General features: G+C 37.4%; 2 long non-coding RNA genes across 2 annotated transcripts; one reads left to right on the forward strand and one right to left on the reverse strand.

Moving 5' to 3' along the window:
• Nucleotides 1-1,470: 1,470 nt before the first annotated feature.
• Nucleotides 1,471-21,537, reverse strand: LOC106045274 (uncharacterized). The gene is made up of 5 exons (XR_001212694.3): nucleotides 21,408-21,537; nucleotides 18,814-18,933; nucleotides 11,175-11,255; nucleotides 2,761-2,879; nucleotides 1,471-1,825 (listed from the first exon to the last, which is right to left on the reverse strand). It is a non-coding gene; the product is annotated as an uncharacterized lncRNA (long non-coding RNA).
• LOC106045272 (uncharacterized) lies at nucleotides 6,609-13,341 on the forward strand. Its single transcript, XR_001212691.3, has 3 exons — nucleotides 6,609-7,239; nucleotides 8,673-8,723; nucleotides 13,233-13,341. It is a non-coding gene; the product is annotated as an uncharacterized lncRNA (long non-coding RNA).
• Nucleotides 21,538-23,281: the final 1,744 nt, after the last annotated feature.

Genomic DNA, 23,281 nt, shown 5'->3' on the forward strand with positions numbered 1-23,281 from the left:
AAGCTCTTTCTGAAGTGAACATATGAGACTCTGAATTGTTTAGATTGATTATTGCAGCTTCTTCAAAGCAAGAAATCAAAATAGGCTAGTGGTGAGATGAACACATAACATATTGATAAATGTAGTTACATATATGAACCAGGCAAGAAATGGAGAAATGCGGAGATTCTTACGTATGATTCTTACAGTTCTTGACAGCTCAAACTCCCACATGCTTGACTAGTTCAATACTGGATTAGTGTGATGCCTGCTTGGCGGATCCTGTGGGACATAGACTCAGCAAGAAACACATCATTCAGGATTTTGGGGACAGCTTGTAAACTATCCAACAATACTGGCAATCCCATTCCAATCAAAGTCAAACTTGAAGATGGAACAAGGGAGGAAAAGAGAAGCTCTCTTAAATTATGGGAGCATAAATATATTCTAAATCAAGTTTAGTCCATTTCTCTAGAACAGTGCTACTGAAAGATTGCTTAGTAAAATAATATGAACTGTATTGAGCAAGCTATAACATGCCTAATTACAAAAGCAAGAAGGAAAATCAGAACGGACGTGTAAGGACTGGACTGAAATTGTGATTATTTTTGCTGAAGCCCATGGCAAAACTAACATTATCTTTAGTAAAGCCAGGGCATTAGCTATTAACAGCAGGGCCTGATTTTTTTTCTGTGCTTAGAGAAAAGGAATATATACAAGTACATACACAACTTGTTGTAAATGGCAGGCAGTTGTGTTATTTCCTTTTGGTGGAGAAAACACATTGTTTTTATTAGTGTTAGTAATACTAACTAATAATATTCCTATTAACATGTTTATAGTACCACTTTTATTATCTGCTAAGTTACTTTTCACTGGAATAATCAGGGTTTAAGAGCAAAGAACCTGTTTGCATAATCCTACTCGTGGAAACTCCCCCATTGATACTGCTAGGGCTGTTCATGAAAGTGAGGAGTGTTTTTGGTAAGAGTACCCTAAGGTAAGGAATGCTGTAACTGTATGATGAGTGAAAGTTTAAAACATAATACAGGTTTCAGTATAATCAGCAGAGACCTGACGCTATAAGGCTCACATAACCAGCAAACCAAACCAAGACATCCAGCAACAGCTGAACACCAAAATTTAAAATGAAGCATGACATAAGTTTATCGTGGAAAGATCCCTGAAGTGGTCACCTGGTCCAGTTATAAGGGCAGATACATAAGGCCAAGGGTTTAGTTTTTTTTTCCCCATAGATGTTTTTGAATCTGTTCACAAAAACATTGGCAGGGAGAGCCATTGCATATTACTCTCCTTAAGAGGCTAATTTTCCTTCTTGGAGTGAGTAGAATTTAAACCCAGCTGAGATGCCACATCTCAGCAGGATATAATAAGGATAATTAAAGAGCAGAAATGATTAACAAGACACAGTTATCAGTCCATTCTTTAATGTCCTTAAATCACAGCATATCTCTAAGTATAGATGCAAACTATGGATTATTGGATGAGATTTGGTGGTCTCTGTTCTGCTCACAATTAAAATGAGTTTGGAAACCTTAGCTATAGCTGTTTCACAGCTTTTAGGAAGTAGTTTGCTTGTTATCCAGATAACTGTCACTCTTCATGTATATATATGTGTGTGTGTGTGTATGAGGAATCCCAAAGAGCATGAAGAAGAATGTGGCTCTTATGCCTGAGGTCCCTTTTGCATCTTGATAATGGGTATTCTGTTTTTCGGTATATCTGTGCTGGGATGGGGCTGTGCAGAGTGCGACAACAGTTTTACTTCCTCTGCTCTAAATCCAAACCTGAACTGGTGATTCTTTGTCTTGGCCCCAGCATAGACCTAGAGATGGTGGAGGAAGTCAGGAACATGAAATATCAAGTCAAACTAATGCAGTAAAGAAGACTGATTACCTAACTTATGCCTTTAAATTTACTCCATTAAACTACAAATTAATTATCTTGTCATTCCAGATGTTTCCTGAGAGTGGTCTAATTTTGGAGGCAGTGAATTCTCCCTCTTCTATTTCTGGTACCATAGATTACATAATTATTCAGGAGTTTCCTTCGGATACTAAAAAACATTTTAGCAAACATGAACAACATGGCAGCAATAGGAACCTTGAACCCATACAGGGCTACGATTTAAATAGGGGTTGTTCCATAGATATTCCATTTTTTCACCAGTGGTGAAAGCTGAGTGACTTTCTGAAGGAAACATCATTTGTGCTCTATATTCTTTCTTTTTGTAAGACCTTAAGTAAATCCCAAATTACTGAAGCTCTTTTTCTAGGCAAAAAAATAAAAAGCTAATTTTCCTGAAAATGACCAAATTGATATTGTTGGTAAAATAACATCTACCTATGCTTACCATTTAATATCAAAATATCATTACAGATATCCCCAAAATATTTTATTTCAAATGTTTGTTATAAGGGTTAGATGAAAAATTGAGTTAAGAATTGCACCTGGTTGCCCCTTCATAGGGTGTCTGAAAGAGGTCACACATCTCTGACTTCCAATAATTTTCCAGGATGCCTAAGGATGAGCAGAGTAACCTCCCTTTCATTTTAAAACTCAATTATAGGAAATAGAAATGTGGGAGGAAAAATCCAACTTTTTCGGATGGGGATCAGCCACTTTTCAGCTCCTTTTCTGGCTCAAGCCCCATGTGTATGTGGTGTCCATATGGATGAGGTTTAAGGGTATATATGCTCTTCTAACATATCAAAATATTTACCTTGTGCATTTCAGTACAACATCATTCATTTTACTAACCTCCTATTCTCTGTAAGTGCCAGCTGTCTTTGGGTTTCCAAGGCACTCGGATCTGATAAGTGAGCTCTTGTGTTAGCACTGCGACGGTCAAAGGTCCATGTCAGGTCAGGACCTTTGCACTGTGGGAGAGATAAACTGATTTAAAACTACTAGAGGAAACAGCTAAAGGGAAAAATGGAATTTATAAAGCTTATGAAATGTCATGAGACATGTTGCAGCCTTTTGGACAAATGCTGTATGCAGCCAACCTGGAAGAAAGGGGGAGTTCAAAAGATCGCCTGCTACTAGAGTAAGACCTGGTGCTAGGGACATAATGAGATCTTTTTTAGCTGATCAGCAATGATGCTTCGATTTCATTGTAAGCGACTGGAAAGGTATAATTAGAAACATTTTTTTCCTCTACAAATTTATCTTGTGAGCTTTATTTTGTACAATAAAATAAATCCAGAGAAATAAAACTATCTTATTTGAGTCTACTGTTTAATATTAATATTTGTCTTTTTTGGTTAAGTGGATAAATCATGCAACTATTAAATACACATGATATAAGCCACAGTCAATTAAATGATTGACAAGGTACTGTGGCAGACCTGATTAAACTGGTGTGTTATTAAGATGATATACACGCCATCCGTGGAACACCACAGGTATGGGCTGTGAAAGTGAAGAGGATGTTTGCAGAGGTCCCAGACACTCAGACGTGGCTCCCTTGTGTCAAATATGGGCACTGCACCCTGGAACTACCTGGTCTGGTCTGAAGGGACCTGCAAGTTATCCCACCAACCAACAAAGATGATCGGCATCTCCTTGTCATTATTTGTACCAGTTGCCAGCAAGGGAAAGGGCAGGAGACCCAACTGCACCAAGCTTAGGTGCAGTTATTCCTCTTTCCTTCTCAAATGCAGCCGGATGTGCCCCTGGGAAAATGCTCACTGAAGTCAGGGAGATGAACCTTTAAAAGAGGTGCTTGCCTTATTGCAGAGTGGGATTTAGCCTTGGATGTTCAGGGGTTCACAAGCATGAGCACTGCTTCATCTCCTCTCTATTTTTCCAAACAGGAAGCTATCACAATAGAAGTTCAAATATAACTTTTAAAATCCTTACTCAAGTCCTGTACTTAAGGTGCAATGGAAAGATTTATGCTGGTAATAGTGGATTTAATTTTTTTTTCAAACTGTCAAATCTGGAACAATATTAAATGTGTCACAGCAGAAATAGTATTATCTCTACTCAAATTCTTTTCCTAAGGTTTTCTTGATGTGAACTAATGAAGGTATTGGGGAAAAGTGAACTAATTAAGAAAAGTGTAACTAAATTGTGGATAAATATAATTCAAACCAGAAATAAATTTTACACATTACAATAATAAATGTATAGCACCTTGTTTCAGTTTTGCACTGTGACACTTCTGTTATCATCAGTAGGAGGCGTTATAATTTGGTGTGGTATATCATTCTTGTGGGGTTTCTGTCCACCAGAAAAAATGGATCAGAATAACATCATGCTTTCTTCTTGTCCTTTTCTAATAAAATTTTACATATTTGGATTAGTAGGATACTGATTCTACAGAACCCAAGCTAATGAATTCTAAACAAAATGCTTTTGTTTGAAATTTTAACTAGACTGAGTGATATCATTAATTGCTTAGTCTTCAGGCATGTTCTAAGATGTTTGAAGATGGTATTATAAAATTTGTAGAATATTTTCTGGAATGAAAAAAGGTTTTGATAGGTCTTTTGCCCTTCCTAAGACATTTGCACAGGAGTAAAATTGCTGAAATAGTGGGAAATATGCCCCAAGATTTCCGTAACTCACCATTTCCAAAGCAGAAACAAGAACAGCGGAGTTGCAGCATCTCCCCAGGTACACCACGCACGGATGGCTTTTGTTTCTGCTCTGCCAGCTTTTCCAGCATATACAAAGTAAAATTGCATTATCTTGGCACTTCCTATCTTAATTTCTGCATGGCTAGATTGCTTTTCTCCTCCATTTTTGTTAAGAGGGGATAGAATGGTGCAGAGTTCTGCTAAGCTTTGCCAGGAGATGTTTCTTGACTATCGAGAAAATTGGGCAAAAGCGTGATCAGACAAGTGTGTGCATTTGCCATCTTGCTCTGCTCTTGCAGTGCTCACTGCTTTGTCAATGATGATAACATCAGGGAGATGACCTTACAAGGTACGCCACACATTTATTTAGTCTCCAAGCTCTGCTAGCATGTTGGTTGAAGTATGATCTTTGTCAAGCTCAGAGATGTAATTACCCTGAGAGTTAATATTAATTGTTTTATTGAGTTTAATTGGACATAATTAAAAATACTGTTTTAATGCAGGAACTAAGACAATATACTTTTAAAGGAAGAATGATGATTGTAACTTTTTCATTTGTACATAACTTTAATTTCACTTTTTTTTTTCTTCACATCCTGAATCTTGAATGAATACAGTCTACCACTAAGGTTATTTTATGTGGTCAAGCTCTATTTTTAGTTCTGCCTACTATTCTTGACCTTTTCTAAAGTTTTGGGTGAAGAACCTGGTAAAATATTTGATGATATCGCTAAGGTTAATTACAATTTCAGCTATGGCAAGAGACATGCTGTAAATGATTTAAAGAATAATAAAACTATAGAGGTCAAAAGAGCTGATAAAGGAGGTTTCAGTAGTCATAATGAATAATGAGTTGGAATAATTAGACGGTTTTAGTGATGATTATCAGAAATTAACATGTGACCTCACTGAAGAGTTTCAACTGCTCTTAGATGGGATTACTGATAAGGTTTTGAAAAAGGGGCAGTTAACAATTAATAAGGATATTTTTTGACATTTGTGGGACTGTCGTTCAGTGTGGTATCTATGACTTAAGGACACAAATGTAGGTTGTCCTAGATAAAGCTGGAGACAGTTTTGGTTTGGGATGTGTAAAGTAGGAAAGTGCCACCATTTGGGCTCACTTATTTGGAATTAAGACATCTGTTAAAACAGTGTAATCCTTTTTTGGGCTCAGAGTAAAAATAAATAAATAAAGTCAATTTTCTAAAGCAGCAGGATCATATCTCAGGCAAATGGTCAGTTAGACAGCTACATTATGGCTGGGGAACTGAGATTCTGGGGAATTGCCCACAAAGTCCAACTCCTCTGTGCCAAGGAGAAAGACTTCAAAATAACCTATACTTTATTCTGTTACTCTAATATTAGAAGGGAGAGAGTGACCTGCAGGTCAATTTATTTTGTTTCAGATGGGACAGGGCTAGATCAGAATCCTAAACCACAGCTTTGCCCCTGGCTGCAGTAGGGAAGACACCGGCGGCTTCTTGTAGAGCGCTCACTGCATTGGACTGCTTGTGCTGATTTCAAGTAATCTTCAGCCCTTTGGGGCATAAAATTTTGCAGGATTGGGTCCTGGTGTGGTAACCAGTGGAAGATGGGACATACTGAGCTTCCTCATTTTTCAGAATATATGATGCTGTAGCATAATAAAGATAAGGATCACAGAGTGTAAATCCTTTATAAAACTTAATTTAAGCTTTCTATTTAATATTAAAATTTTATTAGTATTTCATTCCTCTCTAAGGCCTGCATAGTTGGTTCTTTTTAGTGCCTCTGACTTGCAGTTACTAAGGCAACTCTGGACTTAGAGGGAGGACTACAGTAGAATATTTTTTATTTAAATGTAAAGACATCTATTTTAAAATATATTTATTGATATTAAAGATACTTACTGCATTTTAGTTATAAAATTTATAAAAATAAAATGTTAATTATGCAAAACACAATGATGGTGTTAAACCTGTTTTAGTGTTTAAACCGAAGACAACATTACATAGATTTTCTCCCAGATGTGTGGGACAAAGAGAATCCATGTAAGGAGAAGCAAGTGTTTAATAGCAGAATTTAGCATGAGTTTTAAAAGCAGCTGTGTGGGAATGCCTTTGTGCCTTAACCACACCACCAGCTGTACATAAACCTCTGTCCTAAGGCAAACTCTGGTATAACCGCCCTCTGCTAGGCTGTCAGGGTTACGGCTGAGCAGAGCCCGTGCTGCTCAGAGTGGGGCTGCCCCTCTGCTGCCATAAGGGCCTGGGGAGGTGCTGGCGAAGGCAGTGGAAATCAGCTGAGTCTTATTTTGACTTCAGCTGAGCTCGACTGATGGAAAGTTATAAAGAAGTTCGTCATAAAGCAGCAGTAAGGTCTTCACTGTTAAGCTTGTTTTCCCATTTTCTGTCTGGAAGTTGGAGGGATTTGAAACTCATCCAGGGATTTGAAACTTCAGCAGTTTCTCTTCTTATATACTCGAACCAGGCAAAGGAAATTTTCAGGCTGTATTATGACCTTAATACTTCCATGCAGCCCATTATCTGCTCATTATTGAGCTATAATAAACATGGAGTCCTTGAAGTACTTTTTTCTTCCCAAATCTCTTTAAGAAAGAACACTCGCAATATCGAATCAAGGACATATTGTCAAACGGAATCATTTCAGGGTAAGCAGAGAGTTTTCTTTGAGTTATGACTGGCATCTTGGGTAGATGGATGTAATTTAAAAAAGCAAGGCTGGAGTTTTTGCCTGTGAGTGAGCTTCAAGGGGTTTTCCCATTAGTCATTAGCTCTACTTTTTATATGTATCTTGTACCAAAAGTAACCAAAACAGCACTGTCTGATTTCCTGGATAATATGAAGTATGATAAATTAGATTGCACAAGTTAAGTAGCTATGTATGACCACCAGCAGCAAAGAAGTAACATAAATAAAACAAAGTTAATTAAAATGTTAGCAAATATAAATAATCTAAGGTTCATGAACATTGTTTCATTTTAAATTAATAAATATGCAAAGGTAATGTTTATAATTAAAGCTATAATTTATCTTCATGCTCTGCTTGTTTAATAACAGTGGTAACATAATGTTACATACAGAAATGTAGTAATAGATTTGTTTAGCACTGACATTATAAACAAATGTCTCAGTCTATTTATTCTAAGTTATGATACAGATTCTTTTCACATGCATCTGATGGCCTTTAAACCATTTAAAATGAACTACATTAATGTAATCTAATCTTGATACTGAACATAACATTTCAGTTTGAATTATCCAGAATCCATGATCCATTTTATTACTCACAAAGCACTTTATACATTTATGATAATGGCAAACCTTGCTCTGTTATTTAAATCCCATTTCAGATGGGATTTTTTATTATTTTATTTTTTAAAACATTTTTGGTAGTAAAATACAAATAAAGAAAAGTCAATGCTCAGTAAGCCCTTTAACAAAGCAAACAATTCAGCTTTTTATGACATTAGCAAATAATAAAGAAAAGATCTGACATTTACACTTGATGAAATTTTACGCTATAACAGAGATGAAGAAAATGGAATGGAAATCACACATGATAAAACTTGTCCATGAAATTCAGATGGGTCTGAAGAATAACTGCTGCTAAATATTTTGGGAGTTCTCTTACTTAAGTGAGGCCCATATTTTACTGGAAAAATTGGTCCTTAAAAATCAGTTCTTTGACACAAACTAAATATCCTATTTAGTTTGACTCATTCTAGCAAAGTAATAATGAGGGTCTTCGGGGGATTTATTCATGCAAGGAAGAAAGCAAAGGAACGTGGTATAGCAATAGTCAAATAAAGGTTTGTAGGATTTAGAATCGATTTGATGTAGCAGACAGGAAATAGATTTAGTTTTCATGAAAACTTCTGGTAAATGTTCTTGGAATTTGCATTTAATCAACAGGATTTTGAACTCAAAGTATTTTATATTTAGTGTTGGTCTGAAGTTTCAGCTCATGTGCCTGTGGCTGCATTTTCTGATGTTGGAATATTACATATATTGCTACGAGAAGTTATGCATATTAACTTACTGTGGTGAAATATATTTAAAGTTAATTCATCCTTTTCCACAGATGAGATCACTCAAGTGTATATAAATAGCACAGACAAGACCTAAACCTGAGGTGAGCACCTTCATTTAAATAATAAACTAAATTGATTAAATATCAGATTTATTTGACTAGACTTTTGAGCAGAGTTCAGGCTGGCTTTCCTCATCTGCTTTGTTAGTATCATGATGACACAGAGTCGCAGAACCAGGTATCCAGCTCATACATAAAGCAGTACTGAGCATATTAAAGGAAGATAACTGCTAGCCCGATATCAGGAATCAGAGCTTATCTGATCAACTCACCAGTCTAAAATAAAACAAGACAATAAAACATATTCAGCACTCGAATACTAAAGAATAAATTAAATGAACGTTCTGGATAATCTGACTTTATTTGCTTGCTTTACTTCTGATATGTCACAAAAATCAGTTCCACGGTAATTGTGTATGCATAAGGCCATTATTAATAAATTGCCGTTTTAAAAACATTTTTAGAATTGTCATTCCCCCCTGTGGGAAAGTTTATCTTTTCAAAACTTCACCTTCAGTGTCATAGCCAGCAGAATTTGCTCCTTAATAGAAATGATGCATGGATATTTTTTCTCTTTGTATCTGCATATTGACAGGGAACAATATGGACATAAACGATTGAAATGTGGGTGATGTGTAAAAAAAAAAAAAAAAAAAAAAAGGAAAATCTTCATCACAAAGCTAAATTTACTCTAAAAGTGTTTTGGTATAGTACAAAAAGAAAAAAAGAGTAAATAAGCAAAAAAAAACCACAACTAGTGGAGTATATGTATAGCATTTATGATGTTTCTCAAAGCTGCCATCAATATAAAAAAATATAGGTTACAAGCAGATAAATGTGGTGTTTAAAAACAAATGTATGTGAAAGTAATGGGGGGTAGAAGGGTCAGAGATGATATGGTTTACATTGCAGAACTCTCTAAGATTTTGTTCTCTAGCATGGTGTGCCTCTGCCAGGTTCTTGAGGAATGCATGTGATATTTGGCCAGGAAAAGATATTAGATTTAGCCATGGAGAAGAATTAAGGGCCAGGAGCTCCTGGCTCTTAATTTTCAGCCCTGACACTGGCTCCTTCAGTTGTGCTGGACAACTCATAACTGCTCAGATGCATTTTTCTTATTGTATGAAGTCAGTAACAGGTTACTTAATTATCTTTACAGAGATTGGATCTTTAAAATAAATCATGCAGTTGGTGCAACTTGTCATTGTTAGGACAGAGTGGAGAACATTTAGACCACTAGTTTTTAGAAGTCTTACTATGCAAAAAAGGAATACCTCCAAAAAGGTTATTTTTAATTGTGTATTTAAGGACAAAAAAGAGACTATTTTTGAGAAGTTAAATAGCAGCTTTCAGCTGTATCATTCTCTTTAAATGATCCTTTTAAAATAGGAGACAAAACAAGAAAGGTATCCTGAGAAGTGGTACCACACTATTTTCATGTTGATTGCAGTAAGTGCTGAGAGTAGAGTGCATTCTGTGTAAAAATCAATGTCTGTCAGGGGGAAAAAAAAGAGGAGGGGAAAAAAGCAGCACAAAGACGTAGGGATTTATCCTTTAAGTGCCTCTCCGGGAACAAAGACGTGCCCAGCGAGGACAGGAGCAGAGGCTGCAGAGGAAGGAAGTGGACAATAGCAAGGCTATCGCAGGGTGAAAGGGGAATGCACCAGGAAGAGCATCGGGAGGGAACATCTTCATTAATTTTATCATGTATTTACTTTCCTAAATCTTCCTGTGTGTTCATTCAACCTTGATCCCATTCTGTGATACCTGTGCAGATTTATAGCAAACATCTCCCTTCAGGATGGTGAAAAAGAGATAAGCCTGAATCGTAAAAGGAAAAAAAAAAAAAAAGGAAAAAAAAAAGAGGAGATAAAAACCAAAACAAACAACAAAAAAAGCAAACAGGGAAAAAAAAAAAAAAACACAAGGGAAGGAAGCAAGGCTTGGTAACAGAGCTAGCATCACTGGTACAGCCTGATAGCACCTGAAACTGATATTCAGAAAATCCAGGTACAATATAACCAAATTACTCCAATACTCTCTCACTAGAGAAATCTTTTTCCCTTTCTTCTTCAGAAAAACCTTTCCTCAGAATAATTATTAAGGCGGGCCTAGGGAACTGTGTTCATTTCAGAGCTTTCATTTTTAGAAAGGCTGTTTAATATTTATATAAAGCTCATGTTAAGTTTATGCACCTGTCAAAATACTAAATTATATGATAGTGATTGCAAAATGAGCTATTTATCAGACAGATGTCTCTACCAAACCTGGAGTACGTAGACACAAAGGGGCAGAGCCTCTCTCACTGTATTTACAGCCTGCCTGGGAGGGGACATGGTTAACCCTGCTGGCTCCGATGGCTGGGTGTGGTGAATGAGCCCCACTGAACGAGGAGATATCACACTAATAATTGGTTGATTTTATTGTCATTATTTTTTTTTTTTTGAGTAACATGTTGTGAAGCACACGTAGCTGTTCTAATGTGTGGCTTACCTTTGTGTTTCCTGCAATGTTCTTCAAAAGTTGCCTTGTTTTGACACAGCGTGGCTCCTTTCCCCTTTCTCCAGCTGTGGCCTTAAGAGGGAAATAATGACAGGATACGTTTTAAGTGGAAGACAGATGTTCTCACAAAATAAATCTATAATCAACAGCATTGTAAAATAATGCTTGGAGATGTTAAAGTCTGACCCCGGCCAGCTGTAAATCACAACTGAAACGTGCTGTTTGTCACTGCTGACATGGGTCAAGGTGTCAGGAGCCCATGTGCAGGGGCAGAGCTGAAGTGAAAGGTCGTAGCAGGACAGGATGGAGATGTGACACGTTGAGGAACACAGGGCAGGTGTAATACCACTACCCGTGTGAGGTTGAAGTAGTTTGCTATAGCTTTTCCCAGATGTCTCGTGTGTTTGCTGGGTTTTTGCATGGTCTCCAGTTGCCTTGGAGCCACCCAGGCTTGTCTTTTCCTCTGAGAAGTGGCTGCTGGGCTGTGCTGCTAAGAAACATACAGTGCCTTGCTTTCATCTGTAACGGGCAGTTCCTGTGCTTCAGAAACCTTGCGTATAAGAAATCTGGGTATATGGTAAACAAACAAACAAACAACAAAAAAATGTTGGTCCCAGAACATAGCACCTTGGCTACAGCAGGCCAGACTTCTCTTACAGTAGCTCAAAGAAAAATTTGACATCTTTGTGGTCAAAATAATCTTGTGCTGCTTTCTAAAATAAATAAGCGAAAGTATTTATGAAGAATAAGATGCATGGTCTTCATTCTGCTTTGGAGAGAAATTTTGTGTTAATACAACTAGGACTCTCTAATCCCTGATATAATAAACTCCACTGATCTGAACAGGTGGATATCACAGTTGCTGCTTTTCAGCAACACTGCACTTCCTGCATCATCAAAGGAACAAAATTTCATATACTGGGGTAAAAAATAAGAAAAGAGAGGAGGTAAACTAACTGAATTTCTCCCTCAAATGCAAACCAGTATCTGTTTGCTACTAAGCTTCCTTGAAAATTCATGCATTCAGTAACCAAGAAGGAAACCTGCAGCCACTATCTGGCTGGCAAATCATCATCCACATTAGTTTTTTTAACTAATATGGATGGCAAAAACTGGTAAAATTTGGGACCATGTTGTTTTGTTTTTTTTTTTGAGTTCTTTCATTCAAAAGCCATTAGTGAATTTTGTACAAAGTATTAAAATATCATCACAATAGATAAAATACTCTGCATTTCACTTGTGCTCTGTACTCACTCCAGTTACTTAACACATAAATTAGGTACACTGGGGAGAAAAATAGGTTTTTTTACTCATTTTGCATTTGTTTTGATTTTGTGTGATGGATTATGAATTACCATGCTACTGATCTACCTATGCAAAAATATAATGCAATAGATGTCTAATTATGACCTGAAATGAAAATGAGTTATAACTCCTCATGATACTTCTTATGATTTGCTGCATTATAAATAACAGAGATTTATTATTGTTTCACCTACTGCTCTGCTAGTGATGGATCATAATAGTAGATCATCATAATTTTGAAATCAGAACAGAGCTGTTTTTTCTTCCATATAATTCAATTTTAACTCCACTACTGAGGTTGTTGAGTATCACAATCCATCTACTTTATGCTACGTTTTATTAGAAAGATGATATGTTAATATATTTGGTAGCTGTTCATTACTAACATCTGTTTATTAGACTTCTCTATTAAACTGTCCAACATACCTTTTGATACGCTCATTATGTTTTCAACACGACCCACATGGCAACTACTGAGAAAAACAGATGACCGTGGACCAGTGTTGAAATGAAGACTTCTCCTTCTGTATGTGCTTTGTGTTTAAAGCAAAACTGCTGTAGTACTATTGTAAGTTTGCAAGTCCGCAAGTCTTAGCTCCATCGTATTCTGTGGTTCGACAAGACCCTTCTTTTTGTAGTCACGTTGGGTTGCTGGTACCACTTTACATTCTTTTATTCCCTGTTTTGCCCCCCTGTTAATGTGGTTTTGCTGGTTCCACAACCTGTGCTCCCTTCTCGTGACAGGCCCCACCACAGGACGGCAGTGGGCCTACCGTAGCTGGTGGGTGGCTGAAGCAAGAATATCCGTGGCAGCTAATAAAAAGCTCATGTTTGCAACCAAGTCCGTTCCCCAGGGAGCAAGCAGCCCCACCAGAAGAGCAGGAGCTGGCAGGTGTTTCCAGGGAAGACATCAGGCGCCACGGCGCACACAACTCTCACCAGTGACAAACTCTTTTTCAACAGTCCTTCCCTCCATCTACAAATACGAGACTGTGTCCTTCAAAAATCTCTTTCATTTTAATTACCTCATTCATTCAGCTCATGGCTGTGTCCCCAAGCCCTCCTGTGCCTCTGCAGCTCCACGGAGAGCAGGGCACCCACCGCGCACACCCCACCCTGCCCCTGGCGGCAAAGCCAAGGAGCAAGCTCTGCAGAAGCAGGCCTGTGAGGGTGTCCACAGGGTGTGGGCTGTGTGTGCTCATCCTTCTGTGAGTGTGAGACCTCAGCTGATGTTAGGAAAAGGAGAGAAATACAGACAGCCTGTGGTGAAGGAGTGTTTGGTTTTTAGTGTGTGTACAATTACTTAAAAAGAAAAAAAGTGTTTAGGGGATCCCTGTATGACGTGGGTTTACACCATTGGTGAGTAAATTCAATGTCAGGTGATAACCTTCCTCATAATTCCAGTCTCTGTTCATACAACTCTAGCTGACGTTGCTGGATGCTGCGGAAGGGGGATCTCTGCATCTGTCTCTGAGTGACAGCTGTAAGCTCGGTTATCACTCAGGCAGGGAATATGTGGATGTTTTGGAGAACAAGGGCCCCCAGACACATGTGAAGGAGCTGCACTGACCCTGCCTGCCAAACCAAGAGGCCCCTCAAGGTTGAAGCATACCCCCAAACTCTTTAGGACCGTGGCCAGCAGCAGAACAACCCATTGTACACGGCTGTGTAAGAGCATGCAGGGCGCAGGACCTGGTCCAGCTGTAGGTTCCCACTGAGGGAGAGGGGACAGACCCAGGGTCAATTTGTCAGGGCTGGCTGCCCAGAGAGGAGGGCAGGAGAGTGCCAGGTTCCTCAAACAAATTATTTCAGTAGTTAATTATTATCCTCATTTTTTTTAAAAAAAGTGTAAGTTCAGGACATCTGTGGCTTAACAGTTAAGAATTTGATAGGGTTATCTTCTTTCCCTACCCTGTGTTTGTCCACAAGCCCAAAATGGAGTTTTTTTTTTTTTGTGTGTGTGTTTTTTTGTTTGTTTTTGTTTTTGTTTTGGTTGTTTGTTTGAAATCATTTCTGCAAGCATATTGCAGTCTATAAAATGTTTTCAAATTCTTTCCCGGTTGTTTGCATTTCTAAACTGGAGGTCTTCTGCCTGGACGTAACACCACCTACAATTCCCTGACACCCTCTGTGGAGTAGTTACTTCTTAAATAGGGATGCATGAATATTTATGATGCAAAGTGCACTTTCTCTAAATATTCTGCAACATCAGTTAAAAATATTTTTATGACTGTTTCTACCATCGACTTGTAAATGTATGGAAAGCAGGCACAAAGTAATTGTTTGGCTGCATTCACTCATCCTCTTTTGTAACAGTTTCTGTCACCTAATAGCTGGTAGGAGACTGCAAAGAGACAGAGGGGGACAGAACCAAGCTATTGAGGTCCACTTGCAACCCACAAGTGAGAACAGACACCAAATTGCAGCTTTGCGAGAGCCTAAGAAAAGGGATGGGAGCAGGGTGGGACAGGGCGTCCCGCCTTTGTCACAAAGTGACCCCTTCTAATTACCACTGGGTAAGACATTAGGGCAAAAGAAAGCATTCTGTATTATGGTTGTCCAATTTATGTACTCTCAAGAGGATTAGCTGTCCATCTCTGCAGCTATTTTTGGCATATTCCACAGCTGCTAATTTCATTAAATAGCCCTGAGAAGGGAGTGTATTAGCCGTCAATATAGTTTCAGGTTTTTCTTTCCCATTATTATTTTTCTTAGACTTCTTATCCTTTGCACAGAAAGGAAATGCACATGAAGCTTATCCAGTCCTTGGTTATTGAGGAATAAATAATTTTGAGCATTGAAAAACTTTCACAAAAGACCAACTTTAATGGACCTTAGAAATCTGGGAAGAAATTAATAAGTAAAATTAAAAGAAAAAGAAAAAAAACCAGAAAACCCTAGAAGCATGATTAAAATGTGTGTATATATATATATATACAGTCTTAAAGCTCCTGCTTTACAACTGAATAAATAACTCCTTGAGCAATAATTTATTTGCATGCTGTTAATTAGAAGCATAATTAATTTTTGTAGATTATAAATAATGGTGTGCAAAATGTCGTTCCCAGCAGATCAAATGGAAATAATATAAACATTCTTAAAAACCCAAGAATAGCTTGCAATGAAAATGATTTAAATTAGTTATGATTTTTTGTAATATCTTGTACTAATGAAAACTATAAATTTCCGTCTGAAGTTGGTAATTTATTGGCAAAATGCAAGGGTTCATTAATCATTCTGCTTTCTCTTATACTTGGCACATATGGAAGGAAAATCTCTATGTTTATCACTGCTTCAAATAAACAGTAGCATAAGTAGATTATTCCCAACAGAAAGATTTTCCCACACCCTAATCTCAGAGCAATCATTCACTGATCTAAATGAGCAGTTACTTAAACCGCTAAGAAGGGATGCTAATTAGCTAAGGAAAACTAGGCAAGAGTATTTAATTTAAAAAAATATATATATCCATTTTTTTTCCTGCTATCTTGTTTCTAATGTATTATTTACTTTCATTTTGCTTGGATGCTGTCTCCATGACAATATCATACTTAGTTTTGTCTTCTCAGGAGGACAAGTTCTTACAAACTCCTCCACTCTGAAGCTTGGTTTTTGTAGCCTCCACTCAGCTGTAGCTACACCTCTCACCTCCCAGTTAATTTAGTTATGTATCAATGCAAAAATGGGAATGAATGTGAGCCTACTTCGCTCTCTGCGAGGAGGGAGGTTGGTTTTGGGTCTGCCTGGACTCTAAAGTCTTTAAGATTTGTGAACAGTTTAGTTTTTCTTTAGATGTTTCATGCCTCCAGGTCCGAATAGCATTCCTAACAAGCTATGCACCTAAGAACAAAATATCCTTCAGCTTTTTAATGCAAAACAGAAATCTGCAGTGTGCGATGCACAAATGACATCAGCGCTCTGCTGTTCTTGTAGGTAATGTTGGATTTCTGGCTGAAGAAAACAAAAGCTGTTATAAAGCTGGATGATTCAGATTTATTAGATCTTCTCTGATGAGGTGTCTCAGCAGCCTGTGAGGGATGGCCCACAGACCTGCCCAGGTGTTCACCATCAGATCCTGGCAGCTTCCTCTGTGATCTGGTCAGTGTCGATAATGAGGGCACTCAAGGGACATAAAGAAGGACTTTGTCCCCTAGCCATGGGCATCCTTGTTCCTACGGTCTGTCCAGGGCAGAATGGTGCCCCTCTTTCACACCTCCAGTGATGCTGGGGTTAGAAGGTTTTGGATTTTGGTTGCTGATGCCACATGACTGGTGCTTATGTGTTAACCCCTGGTGAAGCACACCTGTGTGTAAGTAAAACAGCTGTAACGGCTTCTGCCATAAGATTTCTGACGTGCCTGGTTGGCCATAACAGCAGATTTTGGTGCCTGAGGTGTCGCTCCACACCAGCTTTGCACTGCTAGCTGCTTTGCTGCTGCTGTGGAGTTGTGCTGGTGTGCAACCGGAGCTGTATCCTGCAGAGGCTGGTCATCTTATGTGCTACTGGCTGTTGTCCTCAGTACTGGGAGGCTCTGATAGTAGTAATCATGTGAAAAAGGACAATAATCAACACAAAGTAAGGGCAACCCAACATTTTCATGGCTTAGGGACTTATTTTCAACTTTTGGTTTCATTTTATTCTGCCTTCTGACTTCCCAGTGTTAAGAGATGTAAGGAAGGATATTTCATGGAAAATATATGGCTATTGTCAATAGTCAACTAATGGCTGCAGGCAAGCTTTCAGATTTTAAATTTATGTATTTATTCCATTAAAAATGAAATGATCCTACAGAAGGGAGAGGCACTGAACAACAACACCACCACTCCTGCATGGATGGAGCACATTGGATATGGATGAAATTCTTGAACTGTCTTACATGCCATCTCAAGCTTTCATCCTTGCCTCTGATTCTAGCAGATATGCAATACTATATAGAGCTGATGCCATTTAAGATATAGCTTATTTCCACTTAGTAAATTGTTTTCCCTTTATGTGCTCTTTTGCAAATAAAAGAATCCAAATGTCTCATTCTCTCTCTCTCAGCATTAATTCTTCAACTAGAATCTTAATATGTTATATAAAGACATTTTCAGGATTGTTGTCATAGATAAAGTTCTAACAGACATAGGTGTTAGAGATCTTGCTGATATTTCTAGATGGCTGCAAAAACTGTGTCTGAACAGTGGAAGCACAGCTGAATACTGTTGAGCCCAGTAAAATACATCAAGTATATTCCTGTGTGCAGAGATTAAAAAATGCACATACGTAAAGTGTTTAGACTGGTCTTTGTTTTGTCTGTGAGATGCAATTCACCAGTTTGGCATTCTGTTGAGCATCATTGTGGAGCTTTGATGTATTCCCCATTAAAATGCATGTGCTGTACTTCTGGAGGATTGATGAGAGGTGGAAAAATTGAAGACGTAGTAGAAAGAAAACAGAAAAAGAAAGAATTCTCATAGGCTACATAGACACAATTCATGTCAACATGTGAATAAATACTTCATGTACCTATGGCTAGACACAAAACACCAACACTTCAGTGCTCTGCTGCATTTTGTCTATAAAATTACTAGCTTAGAAAATTGTTCCAAACAAGACATATTCTGAAATAATGCTTTTGCGTTCAAAGCAATGTGTTTGGTTATCTGTGATTATGGGTTCTGTACTTAACTCTGCCATAGGCTTATTGTAAGATTTCAAAAAAAAATATAGGAAAAACAAACAAACAAAAACAAAAAAAACCCACCCATTATTCTCTATTGGTAAAATGAGAATAAAAATATGATTAGGGTGTTGTTAATTATCATTTGTGAAATGCTTTGAGGTCCTCAGAGAAAAGCACTATAGACATGAAAACAAGTGTTATTTTATAAAGATCTAATAAATAAATAGCCATGGGACCTGAATACACTGACACTAAGAATAAATTGTTTTATGACACATACCTTCACCTATGTAGTAAAATTGCTATGAAAACTAGAAGAAAAAAATAAGGCTTGCGTTCGAGGCTTGCATCCACACAACTTGTGTTTTAGCAGGAGTATTATTTTAAATCCTGACTTCCAGATTAGATTTGTCATCGGATAGATGCGCAGTTTTCTTTAGTAATACACAGAAATAATTGAGAAAGGGAAGATTCAGAGCCATGTGACTGGAAGCATGAAAAGCCCCCAAAGCCTTTCATGTTATCATCTTTGAATAGTGCTTTGGTCTTTTGTTCCTCTTATGATAGATGATGCTTTAGTATTGCAATGACAGTGAAGCTTTTACCCTAAATTGCAGGGGGAAAAAAAAGTTAACAGAGATTAAATATATGTTCACTTACCCACAAAATCTTTTTATAATGCTAGATACCACTGATAGTCTCTTCATCTGCTACTGATGATGTATTACTTGTATATGACTGCTTTCCCTCATGTCACAGTTAAATATCATGAGCTGTGTACTATGGGGAGGGAAAAAAAACATTAAACTTCTTTTAGGAAAATAATTAGATTTGGAAAATATCACAAAATAGCACCATAATGAACTATTTCAGAAAAATGTGGACAATGGATTCTTGTAGAGATATATGTATCAGCTCTGATTTTTTTTTATTCTGAATTATAGTTATTTTTTAGTATTCTCTGCCTGACTCTCCAAATTTTGTTCTACATTCAAGAAGCTTTAGTGAATCCAAACTTTTATACAAGTTAAAAATCACTGAATCTGGCCTATGCTACAGGGTTACAATTTATTAAACTGCACTGGAGAATATTCTGCACTGGCTATCTATTTTGCTGGGGTAACCACTGCAGTCACCCAGCTGTTACACCAGGACTTGAGTTGAATCAAATGCAGGGTGTTAACAGTTTGATTTTTTTTTTCATTGATTTTACAGGCTTTCTGCTACTTCTTATAGACACGTTCTGTTTTGTTGTTGTTGTCTGTTATTTATTTATTTATTTATTAAATAAAATGAGGGAGGGATATACTGCTAAGTGCTGTCAGCTGTTGTAGGTGGACTGTGTGCCCTAATCTGAAAGAACCACAAAAGGAAAGTCTTTAAAAGGAGGGAACTCAGCCACAGTCTATTCCCTGATGGCAAACTGGTATGTTCTTGTAGGTGGTTGTCACCTTTTGACCATGATGTTTAAATATTATAGAGAAGTAGAAGAAAACAGGGTTTAACAGGCTCATATTGGAGAAATGCTTTATAAGAATGATGAGCTTGTTTGATTTGTACATAATAAGCACCAGGTGCCACACCATATGTGTAAGCTGTGTTATGATCCTGAGCTTCAGGAAAATCATTGTGCCTGGCCTCTTGTTTTCCTGAATCAGTTTAGTTTAAGCTTCAGATGGGTGACAAAACCTCCAAGATATTTCAGATTCAACCATAACCACTGCCCAGGAAAAGATAATATGTATGCAGGTAATAATGCATTCAAAGCAAAATCCCTGAAGCTTGTGGATCTGCTTAAATCTGGGGATGTATATTTTGTTTGTTTTAAAGGCATTATATGAATGATATAATCCACTATATGAATAGCAAATTATGTTTATGGAAATATTTGTATTTTATATATATTAGAGCATCTTCCTTGGGATCTAAATGCAAAACAACTTCATTTTTACTGTGATGACATGGTCATGAATAGGAGATATTGAGCAATAGAATAGATAATGACCCATATGTAATAGTTGCCTTTAGATATACGGCCATGTTTACAGAGATTATGAGAAGACTTCATGCACTTCAGTGCAATTTACTAAATACAACGTGGGATGAAATTGCTGTTGTTGGAGCACAGGACAGTTTTAGAAATGAGTAGCTTAGGGGGAAAAAAGCCTTATGTATTCACCTGGAACAGAAAACATTAGTATATTTAGATGATTGTTCTCTTGAAATAATTTACAGAACTGTAATACCTTCAACAGTGAATTCCAGTTAATTGCTTTACCATAAAAGAACACTTGTTTTTCCAGGAACAAGTCCCTTATGAACCTTCCCTAATGAAGTTTTCTTGCAGACTTCTGTCTGGTTTCCTCATGCCTTCTGTTATCTCATCAACTTTATTTCTCCTCATTTTGTCTTTTCTATGGCAGTAACTAAAAGTCTTTCCATATTCTCATCCTGCCTTCTACTGAAGGTGTATAATTTAATATTTCCTACTCTTTCCCCAACAGCTTCTAAGTTGTCATATAGTTAGAGGAGCAAAAGTATATATCACTGTGAAGTCAGGGTAAGCCTGTCCTCAGCATATGCAGCCAGTAGTAATACTGAAAGAACAAAGACAGTCTTCTGAGCATCCCCTTAGTGGGGACAGTATTTGACTCTGGCCTCTAACCAACCTCTGACTTTAAGAAAATCTTCAACAACAGTCTCTCTGGCAATGCTGCCTGTCTGTTAAGGGTAATAGGACAACAAATTCAAAGGGACAGACAGAGTCACTATCACTGGAGACTCATTTCTTTAGAAGAGAGGGCTAAAAATAATTTGGCCTTTAGACAGCTGCAATATATTCCAGATGTCTAGTGCATTACCATACAATTCCTTTACTTCTCTTCTACCCCCTAATATATATGTATGATTTTTTAGTATTTTAATTTTTATTGCAAAGTTTTAAAGGATTTCTATATAATATCCAAAGCATGAACGAATGCTGACTTAAAAACAAGCAAACAAACAAACAAAAAACCCCAACCAAAACCTGAATGCAAGTTAAATGCAAAAAGCCTGCAATTAATTTATGAAATGTGCCCTGAAATGGAAGAACATATCTTTCAGCAGAAGTTGTGAACACTTGATGGAGATAGCTAATAGGATTGGCCCAGCAAAGTTGCAACTAATAGCGTGCAGCGGGATTTTCAAAAGCACCAAAGGAAAAAACACTTTAATAGAACTCCCATACTTAATCTTCTTCTTCTAGGAATTACCTCATTGTTGGTAAGCTTCCATGACATGAACTTCTCTTCTAACTCATATTAGGAAACATTCTCCTTGCTAGACTTGTGTTTTCAGGTTGCAGAAATGAAAATTAAGTTTTGTGAATCATCCTTACTTTTGATGATAGCTTCCATACGTTGTACTGCCCTATAAATCATCATAAACCCAGTTTAGGTAGAAATATGTGTATTTGAAACAAGAGTAGTTCTTCATTATACTGAACAATTAAGACATTAATGAAAACTTAATGCATTTAAATGATATATTTTGGATGAATGGAAACAGGAAAACCATTATGTTCTAACATCCTTACAAGAGGGCCTATATGAAATATATCCACAGTGGTGGTTTGTACAGTATGTATGCTTACTCAGTAAGTAGCAGGGTCCAAATTTTATGTAAGTGTTCCATTTCATGACAATTTGGTTAGTTTCCATGGAGATAATTATGTTGTCACAATCTAAGGGTAAAGATTTCAAGTGCAAGATAAATAGGAGAAGCACGTGGACCTCCAAGCAACAAAGATGTTCTTCTTTTGCTCCATAGTAACAAAAGACAACTGTAATCACAGCAATGAAAGAGTGAGCTGTTTTTGCTATAAACATTGTTAGTGCTCAGTATATCAACACCCTCCATTTCATACTATGCCTCTCAATACCTTTTTCTTTATGATAGCGCTTTCAGTGGATAATAGTTTTCACCAGTTACAGTAGAAGGGGGCCAACTCTTTAGCAAGAATAAATCAGCCCAGCTGGACTGAAGTCAATGAAACAGCTCTAAATTAAAGCTGAATTAAGCTGCGTTGAATTAAACCATTTGAGAATTTGACTTCACATAGTCACCTCCTCTGCCAAGTGATCAGGTCAATAACATAAACAACAGAAGAAAGATACCCAATGGATTTTTTTTTTTCCCTCTCTATCTAGATGCTCCCATGAGTCCTCCAAGTTGCTCAAGAAAATAGTTTGGTGAAGTTTCTAACTTACCAGTCACACAGCCACTTCCTTGTTACGAACTCCTGCAGACTATACCCTAAGGTTGTTTGAGGTACCCTTCTGGTGATTAGTAAAGACAAAACCCCATTTTTCCTTTTTTTTTTTTTTTTTTCCTAGCTATATTTATTTAAGTTAATGACAAATACTCATCCAACAGATGGGCCTGTCATGTTTCTTAGACCGCTTGCATTTCTGGTCTGTGAATCTCCTAGAAATTGCTCTAATTTTTTTTAAATGTTGGACTATGGAAACACTGGAAAAGATTCTGACTAAAGCCCAAATGCCTAGGAATATTAAAAAATAAACTGCAGGTGAGTTGAAGCATGTTTACCATCTGTAAAGCCACTTGTTTGTTATGGATAGGTTAGTTATTGGTTGTGCTGTCTACTTCTTGGCCTTGTAAGTCACATTCAACATCGGGATAACAAGGAATATCCACTTTCAGTGTGTAATATGCTCAGCTTTTTAACTTTAAAATCTACTCAATACCACCACAAAAGAAATATTTGATACATTGTTGTTCTAAACACTGAGAATTTGGGTGCCTAAACGCAGGTACCCAGCACCAGCTTATCTTGCAGGTGGTAGAGCTGCTGCTGGGTTTAGGAAGCCCCATATGCTCCAAACCAGCAGCCAGAGGTCAAGTGGGATGGTGGCTCACCCTTCCTAAAATGACACTAAATGCTTGTGTTCAGGCAACCAGATCTCACCCTTTAGACGAAACCCACTTTGCTTCCTTGTGCTGAATGGTTTTCTTTTCTTATTGTCTTACAAAATGTGCAGATATTATTTAAAGGAAAAAACCCCAAACCCTCCATAAACTGCTGTTTGGGTGTGTTGGAAAGATAGTACAAAAGGCTGCAATGTGA

This window comes from Anser cygnoides, chromosome 12, assembly GCF_040182565.1.
Source record: "Anser cygnoides isolate HZ-2024a breed goose chromosome 12, Taihu_goose_T2T_genome, whole genome shotgun sequence".
Lineage (NCBI taxonomy): Eukaryota > Metazoa > Chordata > Aves > Anseriformes > Anatidae > Anser > Anser cygnoides.